Below are 17,181 nucleotides of genomic sequence, written 5' to 3'. Positions count from 1 at the left end.
GACACGCTCGCTCACACACGCTGTCGCGCCAAGTCCCTGCGTTAAAGGCACAGCCAGCCTTTGACACCGCGCTGCGGCGGAGTGACCCCCTTCCGGCCCGGGGGGGTGTGGGGGTGTGGGGTGGGCAGCACCGGGGGCTTGGTGCAGCCCCGTGTGCGTGTGTGCACGGCTGTGACACGCACGCATCTCTGCTCGCACATCTGCACACGCACCTGTGCCTACCTGTGTGCACACATGCCTGCACACACATCTGAGCGCACAGGCACACGGCCCGTGCACATCTGTGCCCATCCACATCCCTGCACACACATCTGCACACTCACCGCGGCACAAGCTCGCCTGCAGCAACTCCTGCATGCCCACGGCTGAACACGCACCTGCACCAGTCAGTGCTGCCTCACACACGCAACTGCATGTGTGAGGCACACCTCACACACATCCACACTTACACGTGTGTGTGCGCACACATCAGCACGTGTCGGGGTCTGCACAGCCCACACAGGTCCCTACAGGGATGTGTGTACAGCTGCACACACACCTGTGCACACACACAGCACGCACAGCTGCACATCTGGCACACATGAGCATTCACACAGCAGCACACGGCAGTGGGATCCACACACAGCCCCAGATACACCAGCACTAAAGAACATGTAACATGAAAAAGAACATGCAACTGCACACATCAGCACACACAGCTACACATCTGGCACACACAAGCATCTGTACACACACAGCTGCACACACAAACACATCTGCATGCTCACATGCACCTATGAATCTACGAACACTGATCAGCAGCACATGATAAACATGCAGGACAGAAGGCCAGACGTGGTACTGCTGACACACATCACTGCATGTGTGTGCACACAGCTCACATGAGAACACACCAACATGTGTGTGCACACACTGAGACATCAGGACATGTATGTGTGCACAGAGGGACGTGCATGAACAGACACGTACACAGCAGGACATCAGGACATGTATGTGTGCACAGAGGGACATGCATGAACAGACACACGTGTACAGGAGCAGGACATCAGGACACATATGTGTGCACAGAGGGACATGCATGAACAGACACACGTGTACAGGAGCAGGACATCAGGACACATATGTGTGCACAGAGGGGCATGCATGAACAGGCACACACGTACACAGCAAGACATCAGGATGTGTTTGTGTGCACACAGACACAACTCAGCACGTGTATGTGTGTGCACTGAAACTCATCGGGATGTGTGTACAAACACACACTGCAACACCAGCACTCGTGTGTGCGCACCGACAGATGTGAACACACAAACACACACACACACTGAGACACATCAGGGCATGGATACCTGAGCACAGGCACACATAGCACACGTGTGTACTCACACACACACACACACACACACTGACACACCAGGGCACGGATACCTGAGCACACATACACACACTGACACATCAGGCATGGAAACCTGAGCACAGGCACACACAGCACACGTGCACACACACACACACAGACACAGACACACACACACAGACACACACACGCTGCCCATTGCCAGCTGTGTGCTGACACACCCGTGCCACACGTGGGTGTCCCTGGCCACCCTCCTTGCACGCCGGGCACGGGCGGTGCTGCCGCCACCGCGCCCTCGGCCCCTTCGCAGCACAGACGTGACGTGGGGTGGCAGAAAATTATTAGTTTTCCTGCCTGGCCCCGAGGGTCAGGAAACAAGAAATTACCATCTTCGCAGCCCATTTCGAAGGCACTAGACACTTGTGTGTCGGCGTCGGAGGGTTTTTTAAGCAGTTCCCATGGAAAAGGAAACTCCCCATCTCTTCTGATCACACACGACAGGTCCTGTGCATGTCTCCAGTAGCTTAAAACAACACACCGATATTTATTTTCCTTAATTAAGATTGCACAAGATAGCCCTGGGTCCTGGAGACTTTGCTACAGACTGTAATGACGCCATGTAAATTGTTTTTTATGACCCAATATACAACATATTGTCACATTCAGCCCTTGAATAGGAAGCTAAAAATCTTGGTCCCTATTTCTCTTGTTAATTAGGGCATTATTACTAGGGATATAATCTCATTACTTTTTGGGGAGGAGAAGAACTAGTTGGAGCCACTTTGAAAAGTACTTGAATATATTTAAATGGAGCAAAATCTGTCTTTCTGCTAATTGCTGATTTTGCATGACATAGAATTATTGTTCTGATTTTGGGGCACAGTTGATGCCGGGCTGAAGAAGATGGGAAGGATGCTGTTTGCTTTTTTCCTGCTTAGTTTTCTCCTCCAAATGAATAAACTGCCCCATAGGAAACTCCATTGGCAAATTTCCATTCTTTTAAACATCCCAAAAATAAAACAAGATGCAGCCACTTTGAGGAATAATCATTTGAATGAAATATTTGCTACTTTAAGATTTTTTTTCCTTCTTCTTTCAGATGATCCTCTTGTTTTGCATGTGAAAAAAATCGTCTGAGATTTACAGCCCTCCCAAATGGAGATAAAGCCTTGGCAATGAGTTGGAAACCTGTTGTAATCTGTGATCCAGGAAACAAAGAGCCTCATTAATGCAGAGACTTTGGTGAGCCTTTGATGTTAGCTAGCATAGCATTCACTCTCAGTTCCATTTGCATTTAAACATTCATAAAAACATCATCTCTGCTTCCTTTGCCTTAAGCAATTTAGGAGTAAAGTATAGCTTCTATTTAAAGAAACCCACTGTGGTGAGGCTTAGAATACAAATATCACATAATCTTCAAGCAGAGCAAATATTTTATCCTACATTTCTGGTGGGCACATTTAATAATATTATATGTAAGACCCAAAATAAAACATCCATCTTATTTTCATTAACCTTACACCACATACTCGAGTCAAAAGAGAAAACGGGCCCTGTTAATTCTAAATATACTACATACCAATTTGTGGAAGGAAGAGAATCCACAGGATTTTACATTATTGACAAGAGCTGAATTTTTGAAAACTGCATGCCTACAGCAAGGTGCCTAAATCTGTATTTAGGCGCACAGCACAGAAAACTGTGAACAAGTTCAGGTTTATATATATATATTTCTGGACTGCAGAATCTATGTCTTGGTTTGAAAATGGAATAGAAAAAGGATTTTTTAAATTTTTATTTTAACAGAACCAGAGAAGTAAAATACAAAAAAACCCCAAAACAACAACAGCAACAAAAACAGCAAAAAAAAAGAAACAAAAAAACCCCACCAACCAACCAACCAAATGAAAAAAAAACCCAAAAAAGCCCCACCAACCCCCCCTCACAAAAAAAAAAAACCAAAAACCCCAAAACCAAAACCAAACAAAAAACTCTAACACATGAAAATTTTTTTCCAAGAGAAGGAACTGTTGCTCCCAGATGGCATCTTAAGGGAATGACAGTATATGGGGAGTTTGGGGAACCATTAGAAATCAAAGGCCTGTCCATCTTATTATCTTCATAAGTATTATTCCCCAACACATCTAGGGGAAGTGAAACAGTACAAAAAATACTGTAGTTGGCTTGTCTTGATATTTGGAAATATTCAGCTGGGGTTGTCCATGTTTCCTGTACCCTTAAAAATAATCAAGCAATGGAAATTGATCCCGTGGCACATTGGGAGTTCTTGATATTCCCCCTCTTACGAGCAAATACAAGAAAATCTTTAGGTTTGGTGCTGTGAGTCAGTGCAGCCTGACTGGTGTTTGAAGCATTATAAGCAAGTTTCCTATATGATGAATATCCAAAATTAAAAACTGAAATGGAAAACACTTAAAACCAACTTTACCTTGGATAAAATATTTCTGGAGCTGGATCAAAGGAAAACAAAAAGCCTGGCTTACTTGTCAGATCATATCTGCACTGAACTTCAAGGTTTGATTTGTATTATTTACATGGAAAAGGTCCCAAGAAACCAATTTGGCACTAAATATCTTCATTACGTTTTTTCGCTTGTATGGGTGATTAAATCAATCTAGGGTTCCTGTTTTAATTTTTTTTGAAAGGTGCAGCCATCTGTGAATTGAGGAACTTTTCTGATGTCATCTTTGTGCTTCAGACATACTTTCCCCCCTCCTTTTAATTTTTTTTTTAATAAGGAAACTTTTAAAGGAGCATGTTTGCTTTACTATTAGAGTTTCTAGCTGTCTTTTCGCTAACTGTTTAGAATTAAGGGTATATAGTAACTTTTTGGAACATTTTAACTGTAACACCTGCAGGTAACAGTAAACCAGATTAAAATATAACCAAGTCTGTCTGTTAGTCTGCATGTTCCTCATCTTGCATTTATCAACATGTTCCCTGAATGCTGTGTGTGAAACTCAGCACATGTATTTTGTACCATGCTATGCACAGCAGCACTGTGTGGTTTTACACCTTAGAGTAAGTGAAGCCTCTCCTTTAAAGTCAATGTAAATGTTGTCACTGACTTCTCTTAGATCAGGGTTCCACCTTCTGTGCTTTTAAAGGGCCATCCTTGGATTTATTTTATTTAGGGGATTTTTATTCTCTATTTTTTTTTTTTGTTCATTTGAATTGTTCAGTTTGCAGTAGCTCCCACTTTACTGTTTGGACACATTTTGTCCTCACACACAAGTTCATTTAATGAGGATGAGGAGCACATCTACCCCTGGCAGGTTAAACATCCTACATCAGCTTTCCTATTTCATTGTGTTTGCAGCAAACATGCTTCCCTGATATGCATATACAAATCCAAATATGCTTTAATTTAAACCCAGATTTATTTCAGGTTTTGTTTGTTTGGGATTTTTTTTTGTAGTCTATTAATCAGTTCTCCACTAGCAGGAGAGCCTTCTAAATATTTACCATCCTTTTGGAGAAAAACATGAGCACAACCATCCCACAAGGATGGCTTGACTGATAGATTGGCAGGGCCAACATTTCAGATGAGACGGATGAAAACTTCTGTGCGGGATTCCAGCTGGGAGCAGGAGCTCCTGGAGGACAGGCTGGTACCAGCTGAACTAATCCTGGCAAGTGACCAGCCTAAATCAGGCCACTGAAAGCTCTGTTTTGCCCAAAGGGGTTTACACTGGTGTAATTACCTCAGCATAGTCATAGCAGGAACATTTCCTTAGTCTAGACAAGCTCTAATACGTAGAATAGATCTATCGTTTGCAGCTGAGACATCCCGACCCAGCTGGGCCAGGGACAAGGCTCTGCTCTCCTCTCCTTGGCTGCTCTGTGCCCAGGTACAGCAGGATCTGGGCTGCAGCATCCTCCAGGTTGGTTGGTCTGTGACAGAAAAAAGGGTCATGCAGTGGCTCAGCCATTTCCTGACTGGATTCACTCTTAATCTTGAGGGATTTTAAGTGTTTATTTGACTTCATGCATTGATCTAAATGTACTTAAAGGATTCCCTGACAGAAGTTTGCTTTTAAACTACCAACAGAAAATGGACTCCCTGACACTGCAATATTTAGGTAGCTTTCAAATATCAACAAGCTTTTCTGGAAATGCTTCCAGCTGCTAGGACTGAAGACTCCATTTTTCCCCTTTGGGAGTCAAGTAGCAAAGAGAGTGCAGACTGCTGACTGGGGCCAGAATCCTGCTTTCTCCAGGAACAGAGGATAATCTCTCAAAAGACTTCATCAGGTCTCAAAAGCCATAGCGTGAAATCCATTTTGGAGCCTGTGTGTATGGCACAACATGGCACAAGCAACCATCAACTTTACCAATTTTTGGTTTTTTACCCTCTGTTCTGATTTTGTCAGGTTATAAGACCATCTCTTCAGGCAATTTTCACTTAACAAGTATTTTCTTTGCTCCTGATACCCATAACACTTCAGATTATTAAAGGATTTTAAAAGACTAATCTATTTTTCACTCAGTGTGTTTTGTTCACCTCTTGCTGCTGGAACTGGACCAAGCAACTGGCATTGCATTTAATATTTCTTATTACTCTCACTGTCAGGTTCTCAGGCCCTTGCCCAATGCTGAAAGATCTGAGTTTCAAACAGGAAGGAACATGTTTATTTGTTTACAAAAACACTTTTCCAGGGCTGCATCCTGTGGTCACACAATCATCCAAGGAGTCCCAGCTCCAATGACTCATGCCTCTAAATTAAAAGGATCCATGAAGATGGATTTGCAGAATCACACTCATTTCTTCCACAACAATTTTTACGTAAACTATAGGGAAAAGTATGTTAATTTTTCGGGTCTATAAAACTTGATTTTTTTACCAAACCAAGGTACAGGGCTGCTTTTTTTCTCTTAAAGTGTTCTTTGCATTTTAAGCAAACCTTACAACCCATTGGAAGTACCCTCTTCCTGTGCATTTGCTACAATTCACATAAAGTACACTTTGTCCTGGGATTCCTGTTTGAACACTGGCTGGGACAAAGTACAGGGGAAATCCAAATATTGTCCTTTTAGCTCAGGCTCTGCTCAGACATGCTGTCCAGGCTGCAACTGAGCCTGGTTAAGAGGTGGTGATCCAGACCCATCTTCCAACTTCTTCTTCCCTTGTGGATCTCCCACCAAGGGTGTTCCATCAGGCATGGCAGTGTAATTTCCCACAGAGGCACTCCCCAGCTTGCTTTTGTCTGAACGAGCTCATTTCTAAAGGAAAACTCTGGTGTTAAAAGAGTCAGTGGAGGGAAATGGTGGAGCCACCATTCCTGGCACCTCCTGTTCAAAAAAAAAGTTAATGTGACACTTTGGAATATGATTTAGTGTGCATGGCAGCATTCAGTTGAAAGTTGTTCTCAATGATCTTGGAAGTATTTTCTAACCTTAATGATTCTGTGATTAATTTTGAAATTTTAGGAATTATTTGGAAAAATCTAGGTTAGGTAGATCAGATGGAGACTCATGGCTGACAATGGGGCTGGATGGTAGCAGTGAACTGCTGAGCTGAGTGGCAGACAGTGAAACTGGTTTTAGTTTCATTTGGTGACCTGGTTTAGTTGTGGTGACCTGGGACATCTGAATGGAAAACGGCTCTCTCTGGGTGCTTGAGAGGGCTGTAAAAGGAACAAGATCCAAACCAGAGGCTGCTTCAGCAAGAGGTCCCTGCAGGGACTGGTGCTCCTCAGGAAAAGGGGAAAGGGCTGGCTGCAGCTCTCTCTGTGATCCCACATTAGCACATCAAACCTCCGCAGAGCAGGGCTGGAGGCTCTGGCAGCTCCTGCCTTGCACCCATTTGAGTCCCACTGCAGGAAACCCTCCCTGAGCCTTTGCAGCCCGACCAGCTCCTCCCCAGAGCCAGAGCCACGCAGAAAGAAAGGGGGAGTGAAATGGAAGCAGCTGCTAGGAAGTGAGAATAAAGGGAAATTGTCAGGATAGTGGTGGTGGGATAGAGTGGCCAGATCAGAAACTAAAGGAAAATTATTCCAATGTCTGAAATTGACCCATGTGACTTGGGGTGTATTGGCCACTTCTGATACACCCAGCATCACTCCAGACCCACACCAAAAGATGAGGTTTTTTCCTGCTGTGTTGGTTTTGGTGGTTTTTTTTTTTTTTTATGATTGTTAGTGACAAAGAATAAAATTATTGAAGACATGAAGGGGCAAATGAAGCAGGAAAAAGAATAGGGGATCAGGGGGATGCTGAATTTATAAATGTTCACACCAAAGTTTTTGAAAGAAAAAGTAGGAAAGAACTGAATCCTTTATTTTAAAATCTGAAGTCATCAAGGCAGAGCTTTCTGTTACTGTATGCAGAACACTTCATTTCTGACTTGGAATATATTTTTATTTATTTTGCAGACATCATTTCTTTCAGATCTTTACTGGTGACTTTCTCAAGGCACACTGACTGTGAACCAGGGTGAGCTTGTCATCATTGTGCTTTTCTGTACTTCAGACTGAAAAATGAAAGTGAGGACATGTGAAAGCAGAAGAGAGGGTTACATTCCTGTGTCACTTATGACATCCCCTCTATCCTTGATATTTCCCTCTTGCCAACAGGTTTGTCACTTCCCCCAGCTCCAATGGATGTGGAGGAGCTTGAGCAAAGCACGACAGGGCTGCTCCTACCAACTTCTGAGCGCTTCCAAAGTGGCTGTAAAGAAACCAGATTAAAGCAGCATTAAAAGCTGTGCTACAAATCCTACCACATTAAGCAATACAATTCTAATAGCTGTTTTGGGCTAACTGAACAGAAGGGGTACCTTGGAGTTGAACTACATGTTTCAACAGTATGTTGTTCTGCAAAGTGTTGTATATGTGCCGACATCCGCTGCTGGCATGTGTACAGACTGGAGCTTGCCAGCTCCTCCTAATCTGGAAAGAGGAGACATGCAGTGTTAAATACATGTGTCATCACCAGTCATTCCCTCCCTCCCCCCAAATTTTATCATTTGGTTGTGCAACACATTTGAACCAAGTCAGCCCATTTAGTTTAGATGAACTTAGGCCAAGTAACTGTACTGGGGCTGACTTCAGAGGCTTGAGAGGAACTGCTCGTGTAGCTCTTCCATGAGTAAATGCAAACACTGTGTTATGCTCCTTATTCTACTCCTTAGACAAAGGCCTTTTGGTAGGGCTGCTGTTGGAAGGAGGGAGAGCCCCTGAGAAAACAAACTGCCCCTCATTGAATCAGACGACTTTTGATTTCCATCGTGTTAAACCTCATAGGCAAAACAGGGTCAGGTCTAAGCAGGGCTGACAAAGAGGACTCCAAGGAAATCCATGCTGCAAGGGGTGGTTTTGGTGACTCAGTAGGTGACATGGGTTTTTCTGAGTCAGGACTGAAGCAGTGTTCTCTCATGACGTTAGTGCACCCGAGCTTGGGATGTGTTTTAGACTGACAGCCTGCTACTCATGCCAGTAAGGGTTCTGTGAGACTTCTGTACTCATACAGAGGGTGATTTTAGTCTCCTGGTTGAGGTCCAGCTGTATGAATTGTGTTTTTCCCAGTATCCACTTTGTGTGGTGTTAGTCATTGCCCCCTTTAAGGCTGTGAGCATGGTGCCCACCACGGCCCATAAGGGCAGGTGGAGCTGCACTTTTAACTCACCAGGTGGAACGAACGCCTGGCACCTACAGAATCAGCTGCACAGTATTTAGGAAGGTCTCTCAGGGCTCCTTCCCTTCCCTCTGATGATGGCTGAGCACCAGTGGTGAGTGAGCTCAGTGGTTTAAACAAGCTTGAGTGCTGTCCCCAGGGGCTGGACACACTCCCTGGGGCTCTAGGGGTGACTGGAGCTGTCGTGCATGCCTCTGGACTGCACCACCAGCACTTCACTGTCAGTGGGGTGTGCTCAGGAGACATCCACAGCTTTCCTCTGGTTTATGTAAATGCCTTTGCTGCTCTTTATATAGTCCAATAAGTGGGCCTGAATACCATCAGGAATACAGAGTATAGTTTGGTGGACCCTGGTCCAGACTTAAGCTCATGAGACCTTCAGTTTTAGACTGTATGTGAGCTTACTTTGTTAGTTCAGTGGTGAATCTGTCCTGGTCCAGAATGATGCAGTAGCATCAGATGGTGCCTTTCTGAAGGCTATGGAGATGTGGAAGGTGTGCAGTTGCCATAGGCAGTTTGCTAACAAAGAGAAGCTGTGAAAAGTTTTGATGATTAGAGAAGAAAGCACAGAAGCAGAGACTTTAGAAGGACAAGAAGAAAAAATATGTAAAAATGTGATCCCCCATTTTAATGGCTAAACATGAATTATGTTATGAGATGCTTTCATCTTAGTATAGGTTAGCATTCCCCAGCTTTTTATATTTGTATATAAATATTTTTTCTTGAAGTAAAGTCAGCCTAATTGGAAGTAAGAGCCATTCTATGTCGTTTATTTTAATACTCTAATATATTTCCCCTAGTTAATCATTGCTATTTCTAAATATAAATTTCCTTTCCTTTTCTTTCAAGTCACTTAAAATGAAAGGGCCTGCTTTACTCTTTGACCTTCTCTAACAAGCAGACCCTTGAAATGCAGAATTTCCAGAAAGCAAGCTGTAGGAACAACAGATGGATTTAGTAAATTACAGCCTGCAGATGAATTGTATGAGGAGTCAGTTTGGGATGGAAGCTTAAAATACACAGAAATTTTCTGTGCTGTAGCTTTTTTCTTGCTGTCAAACACTGCCTGGTAAATGCATGACTCGTGTGATGTTGGCTTTCTGCATGGATTGATTTGTAAAAGCTATTCCATCCCAAATTACCAGCTCTTTGGGTCTCAGCCTACAGCCCTACTCAGCCAGGAGACTCTGTCCTCTAGGTATGTTTCAGTATTTTGCATTTCTTTTATTTGCTAAAGCTATTCTGACAGACTACTTACCCTGATCAGCAGATTCTAAAACCTGTTTGTGGTTTCCCAGGGATTTCATAGACAAACTATTAGTGCATGTGTATTTGCAGGATAGGTGACTCCTGAATGATAAAAATGTAGTTTATAATCAAAGTGCCTAGCTTGTAACAATAATCTTGAGCTAGGCATTTGCTTATCTCCTAATGTGTTAATCCTTTTCAGGATTAACAACTCATTTTTCAAAAGCCTGGTCTTGGTTCTGCAGACCTTGTTGACATAACTGAATCTTTGTGAGTTCATGAGATGCAGTTGTGTGCAAGGACTGCAGGAATGGATGGTCACCTCAAGAGGTTTCCTCGATGTGATTTAGCTCCTGCTCTGGGCTGTGAAGCTCCATAATGTGTGTGATGCAGAGCAGAAGCAGTAAGTTGTCATTGTGATCAAACACAAAGCTTCTGTGGGGAAGAATAAATTATTTGCATGGGTGTGATGAATGCTTGAAGGGAATTTGATAAGTGGCATGTTGAGCACTGGGGAAATTTCTGAATATGATCCACGTTGTTCTTTGCAGTGTCAGAAACTTAACATGGGCTGTCATCCCTAGCTCTGGTTATTGCAGTTTTATTAAAGGTCTTACAAAATGAATCTAAGATAGAATGGCCATCAATATGAGATCAGATAGGCTTAGGGGTTTTTGCATAAATAAGGATTTATTTCTATCTACTCCTATATTCGTAGGATGGTCAATAATTTTCCTTTTACAACAATTTCCTGTGATACATTTGAGTGCAGTCCTTGAAGTCACTTGCATTTAAATCAGCCTGTCACAGACTTCAGTGAGTCTCTGCACTGGGGTTTTTGCATGTAGCCTATATTTTTCAGTATGGGACTCTCAGGAATCCTGTCTGCCTGAGCTAAAATGTAATTCCCTTTCGTAAGGAAAAGATGCATATGGTAATAACAATCTCATCAACACTTGGGAAGCTCATGCAAAATACCCTCAGTGCTGCTTTCTGCTTGCCCTCTGAAAGCAGATAATGGTATCAGGGGCTGCAGTTCAGTACTGCCCTGCTTCCACAACAAACCCACTGGGGTGCAGCCCAGCTCCCATCCCCAGGCATGGCCTGGCAAAGGAAATTTATTATAAAGTGTGGGGGTGGCTGTCCATGCCCTCCCTCCTGGAACAGCAGCAGCACAGGGCTGGGAGGGTGCCCAGGGGCATGGTGGAAGGGAGGGAGCCTCTGCCCAGCCATGCAGGTCTGCCTCTGGGGAACCCTCCCATGTACCTGTGTCTGGAGCTGTAAATGCTCTGCTGGCAGAGCAGTCTCAGTGCCACAGCTCTTCATGCGCTGGTAGCACCCACAGCCAGGCTGCAAACCCTGTGCTCACAGCTGCTGGTGGTGTTAGGACACTGCAAAATTTCCCCACAACTCACAGATCCAAGCAGGACTGATTCCATCACAAATAGTGACACCATGCAAACCTGAACAATTCCAGTAGAACAGCACCTGTCTCTATGAGCTTCTTCCAAAGCAAGACACTGAGGGAAGGTACAATATTTTTCCTCTCCAGGAGGTCTGTCCCACAAAAGCTGTGTGCCTTGTAGGTTTCATGGTGTTCCTGGGGCTGCTTGGGTGTAAAAGGGCTGCAGGGATGCACAGTAACCCAATGCCATGGTTTGCTACCACTCTAGGGTTTGCATCTCCAGAACACAAGTTGTTGACACAGAATATTGTTGGGTTGCACAGCCCTGTTCTGGAGGCACTCACAGCAAGGCTGTGTAACGGTCCAGGGCCTGAAATGTCCAGCTGGAGCTCTGCAGAGAGCTGCTCAGGGAGGCAGAATGTAATTATCTGTGCTGGAGTCTGGCCAGGCTTCCAAGGTTAACAACTTTCATCTTGACATCAAATCTTTAATGACCACATGTGGTAAAGACATTTGTTCAACATCTCATTTGGGAATGTGGCATTGTCACTGAGCCTCTGTTGTCTTGTATTGGTTCAGTATTGGCTTAAAGGAAAATTGTTCTCAAAGTCCTTCATGGACAACCACACATTTCCTCTGGAAATTCCTGTTTGAGTATAACCAAGACCTACTGGTTTGATTTTTCCTTCCTCATCTAGTCTCCTGTCCTCCTTACAAGCTAATAGAGAACACTGTAATTACCCTTATTTTCAGGCTGCCAAATAAAGTAATTAGAGAAATAGGCATTATGATTTTGGAAAGATACATGAGAGAGTGAAGGGGAGTGATGAGAGCATGTTCTCACAGAGCCAATTAAAACACTGCTGAGGAGATTCAGCACTTCTTCCTGGCAATCCAAGCAGACAAAAGAGATTCACAGGGATTTACTCAAACAGAAGGATGGCAGAAACGCTCCTTTCTGTTTCTGAGCATATGACATATGGAAATCCAGCTAGGGAAATTACTTATGGAGTGACTTTGAGCAGTACCCACCACTAAGAAATGGTGGAACAATATGAAGCATCTTTCTTAAAGGTATTTTTGTGATATCTGAGGCGGCCTAGCTGAAGCAAAGAATCTTGAGTTGCATTTACTTGTTAATTAGTCTTGTTTAGACTTCGTAAAAAACTTCTCTTTATGATCATTAAAAACATTAAACTTTTCATTATATTAATCTCTGTTTAACTGGAACTTTTGCTTAGAAAAAATTAAAAATATCTAGGCTATGAAGGTTTGAGGCACATTGAGCAGAAGCACAAACAGAATGTGTGCATGGGGGTCAGGGAGATCTGGAACACCTCATATTATGCTGACTGCAAACTCTAAGCTTGTTATAATTTTTAATGGCTTTGGAGAAATGCCTCTTCCTCAGCAGCAATTTTAATTGCTGAATGAACAACTGGATCCCAGTTTTGGCCATGCCTATAAATGAACTGCACAATCTTCTCCACGTGCCAAGGTGGTGCATGAGGCTTCAGCCTAAGTCTTGGTTTTTTCCCTTGATTGCACATCCATGAAGTTCTTCATACCCACTGCTCTTTAGCTACTGTACAGTGAAGGGTTTTCATTTCACACATTAGAAAAATGAAGCTCAGATATTGCTTGTATGAAGTTAGAGAAAAACTAAAAGTTTCTTAGCCTCTCTTTCAATACTGATATTGGATCACACCACTGTAAATCAAGGAAAAGTTGAACTTATCCATTTCTAATGCCACAGGATTTCCTGAGCTCAGTGTGAACCTTCCTGGGTTCTGTACAAGGTATTTTTGTTCATATGAAATAGCATTTGAAGTACGATAAAATTCTAACTTGTGAACTGAAGCAAGAATTTAACTTGAGCTAAATTCTCCCCTTCCAGAGGTCATTTTCCCCCCATATTATTGACATACATATGTTTATCAGTAAAATTTGTGATCTTCAAAGAAATCAGTCCACTTTGTGCCTGGCATCTGTCACACTGGAACTTGTATCTGCTACAGTGAGCTCATATGCTCACAGGCGTTAATGCTGTGTCATTTTGCTCTGCCCCTGTTTAGCTGCTCCTCTGGACTCAGTCTGGGCTGGTGACTCTCCTTAGGGGCTGTAAAGCAGGAGGAATTTGGTGCTTTCTTGTCCAGAGAGTGACTGTACACTGTGTCAGTTTTCATAGAAAGAAGTGTTGTAAGCCAAGACAGAGGTTTGTAAAAGCTTTGGCTGTTTTCCTTTGAGGTGTGCACATCCCAGGCAGCCAACAAGGAGCTGCTGCAGCAGGAGCTGTAAGCACTGGGTGCCTCACCTCTTGGTGTGCTGCTCCCTGCTTAAAAGGAGCAAAAAGATTTCTGTGTTCTGAGGTCTTGCTGTGGATGTGAGTACTGTTCTGTCTTGGTGCATTTTTTAGCAATATGCCATATTCTTTAAGAAAATATGAGCATGATGACTTTCCAATACTAAATACAGAGGTGAAAACAACAGAGACTGTAGCATCCAGACAATATTGATGATAGGTCACACACACTGAACCCTCTAGAGACCACATCAAGGTCAACTCATTACAATAGAAATATCTGCTATAGAAGTTTTCTTTTCTTGTGGTTAAACAATGTATATCTGAATCCAGAAAAGGTTGGGGATGGGGCCCCTTCCAGCTTTCACCAGAACCTGGTTTTGTGCTTTGTTTCTCATCTTTCTGTCAGTGGCATTTCAGCATCCCAAAATATTGGTACATTTATGGGTTTCTCTAGAAGGAAGAGCAAGGGGCAAGTGCTCTTCTCCAGTTGCTGTTCCTGCTGTAGCTCTGTCTGATCTCTTGAATGTGCTTTTGATGTGAGGCAAACCTGGGACCGCTCCTTGTAGATCCCCAGAAAAGGGGAAAATCTTACAAATCCTTTTTGTTTTCAGGTATTGGAAAGCACAGAGTTTCCACCCAGCTTCACTCCTGATGCCACAAGCCTCTCTCAGTGGGGAGGCAGTGGGAATGCCAAGCCCTATCCCATTCCCCTGCACGTCCTGCCCTGCTGATCCACTCCTGCCCCTCTTCCCCTCGGGCACTGAGTGTTTGGGATATAAAATATCTGTTTGCTCTTTGCAAACAACCTTTGTCTTGGTGGCTGTGGAGCCTCCTGCCAGGGCCTGAGCAGGTTAAATGCACAGAATCAAATGTTTCTCTCAGGTTTTGATGCTGTGGGGTTGGCAGGACCGTGGGTGCTCCCCAAGCACAGCCCTGGCCGAGGAGCCACCTGTGCCTGCAGTGCTGGCAGGGGAGGCTCAGGGGCAGCCCTGTCCCTCCACCCTGCTGCAGGATGAGCTGAGCCAGCCTTCCCCTCCTCCCACCCCTGCTGTGCCCAGGTTGGCCCCCTCCTACACCCAGCCATTGGATCTCCGTGTGACCATGCCCGGGCAGGGGCTGAGCCTTGCTCCCAGCAGCCTCTGCCCAGGCCTGCACTGCTCCAGCATCCCAAATTTTATCCCCATCCATGTGAGAAGCTGTAGAGTCCTTGCTCCTCCAGCCCCAAGACTTGGCTTGCTCTCTATCTCATTAAAAAATCATGGTAAAAACCATGTTTTTCATTACTCCACAGAAAAGCTGTGAAAAAAGGTCCCTGTTGTCTGAACCAGATAGGGAGAGAATGCCTGAACATCTTTATCCATTTTGGGGCTCTTTTATAATCTCATGATTTCTTAAAAATCAAACCTCTCTATTATTTCATTTTATGAGCAGTCTGATTAATGACTTTTGTAAACTTGTGTTGGCAGAACTAACAACTGCTTAAATAAAATGAGTAATTGTTTTCATTCATCAGTGGCAAGAGCAATTATAGTTTCGGTGTTCTGCCCCCAAATGGGGGCTGAATCCTCCAGCCATGGATTATTTATATTACCTGTCTCCCTATTTACATTCTCCAGCCCACTGATGGCTCTATTCAGCATCCAGGCCCCTTGTAAAATCTGGTTGCTTCAGGTTTGAGTAATCCAGGTAACTGCTTCTCCTTTGATTTCAAGCATGAAATAATTATAATGAATTCTTGTAGCTGGATTTGTTCATTTGATGCTAAGTGGCTACTAAAATGTTAAGATATTAAACGTTAAGAAGCCTTCACATAATTTTCTGACATGTAAGGTTCAAGGGAAAAAACCCCATTGAATCACAGAATGGTTTGGGTGGGAAGGAACCATTAAAGATTGTTTTGTTCCAAACCCCAGCTATGGGCAGGGACACCACAGCAAACCTCAGGTTTCCCTGATCACACACCCAGTGAAAGAACCAGAAATAGTTCAGTGTGAAAGGGTTAAAGAACAGACTAATCTGTCATGTGCCTGTTGGACACGAGCTGTGGGACAGCTGCTCTGGGAATGGAGCTGGTGATACCCCGGGCAGGGCTGAAGGATGAGTCTCATTGTCTGGGATTTTGTCGCAGTGGTGTGGTTGGAAATCATAGCAGGATGGAACAGCTCAGCAGGGATTCAAGGGCTCTCTCCTCCAAAGGTCCACTTGTGGTCAGGTACACGGCCTGGAGCACAGGGAGTGTCCAACCCACGGGAGCAGTGGGGGAGATGTGTAGGAATGGAGTCATATTGCTGCAGGCATCTCCATCCCTGAATCTTTATTGCTTTTTGTGCCACTTCACTGCAACGTGGAAAAGGCACAGAAATTATCTACTTTGGCTCTATCTCAGAGCTGAAGTTGAGCCAAAAGCCCAAGAAAAGACAGCTTTGCTGGGTTCTGCAGTATTCTGGGCATGGATTGAAAGTTTGTAATGTTCCCTTGTCTTTCTAGTGGGAAGAAATAAAACTGATGCCTTGAAAATCATTGAAGTTTAAATAGCGATTTTCTCATCTAATCCAAATTTCATAGCTTTGTCCTCTTTCTGCTGTTGCAAACTGCATTTCTGTGGATGACACCCTGAAAGCCACAGTGCTCATTCCCAACCCCCTGATCTGCTTCTTGTCCCCAGAGCAGCTGGAGTTGATAGCAAGCAATGAATGGAGAGGGGGAAAAACAAGTCAAAGTGAGAGTGGCAATGTTAACAGTCTGCTTTGTACTTGGCAGCTCTCAAAACACTTCCCAAAGTGAAGGTGCCTAATTTTAAGTCCTTCAGCCACCCAGTGTGCTTGTTAAGAGGAGGGAGTGGAAGCATTTGTTTGTGACAGAGCTATTAAATGTAGGATTTGTGTCTTATAAAGTGGCAGTGTTGCTTTTGCAGGCTGATTAGAAATGGTGAATAGATTTGGGTCCCATGGCCCTTGGAACAAATGCAAAACTCACTCCACTCCTGTGGGAGATGGATAGGAAAAATTGCTCCTATTCCAGTGTGACTTCCCCTGTGAGTGTCACAGTAATGCTGCCTTGAATTGCACAAACATTGTAGGCAGGTTTTGAATGTTCTGGAAGCAACCTTTAATGCTAATGGGTAGTAAAGTGATACTAGAGGTATGAATCTCCAAGAATTTAATTTTAAACAGTGTATCTGAAAGCAATGCAATTCTATTACAACATCACTCC

The 17,181-nt window shown here is 43.9% G+C and overlaps 1 protein-coding gene across 1 annotated transcript in view; it reads right to left on the bottom strand.

The window, feature by feature from the left end:
* TCF7 (transcription factor 7) overlaps positions 1–17,181 on the bottom strand; it is a 134,393-nt gene that overhangs the window by 66,685 nt on the left and 50,527 nt on the right. The window lies entirely within an intron of this gene.

The sequence above is a fragment of the Geospiza fortis genome, unplaced genomic scaffold (genome assembly GCF_000277835.1).
Source record: "Geospiza fortis unplaced genomic scaffold, GeoFor_1.0 scaffold55, whole genome shotgun sequence".
Lineage (NCBI taxonomy): Eukaryota > Metazoa > Chordata > Aves > Passeriformes > Thraupidae > Geospiza > Geospiza fortis.
This window is presented reverse-complemented; position numbering and strand designations above follow the sequence as displayed.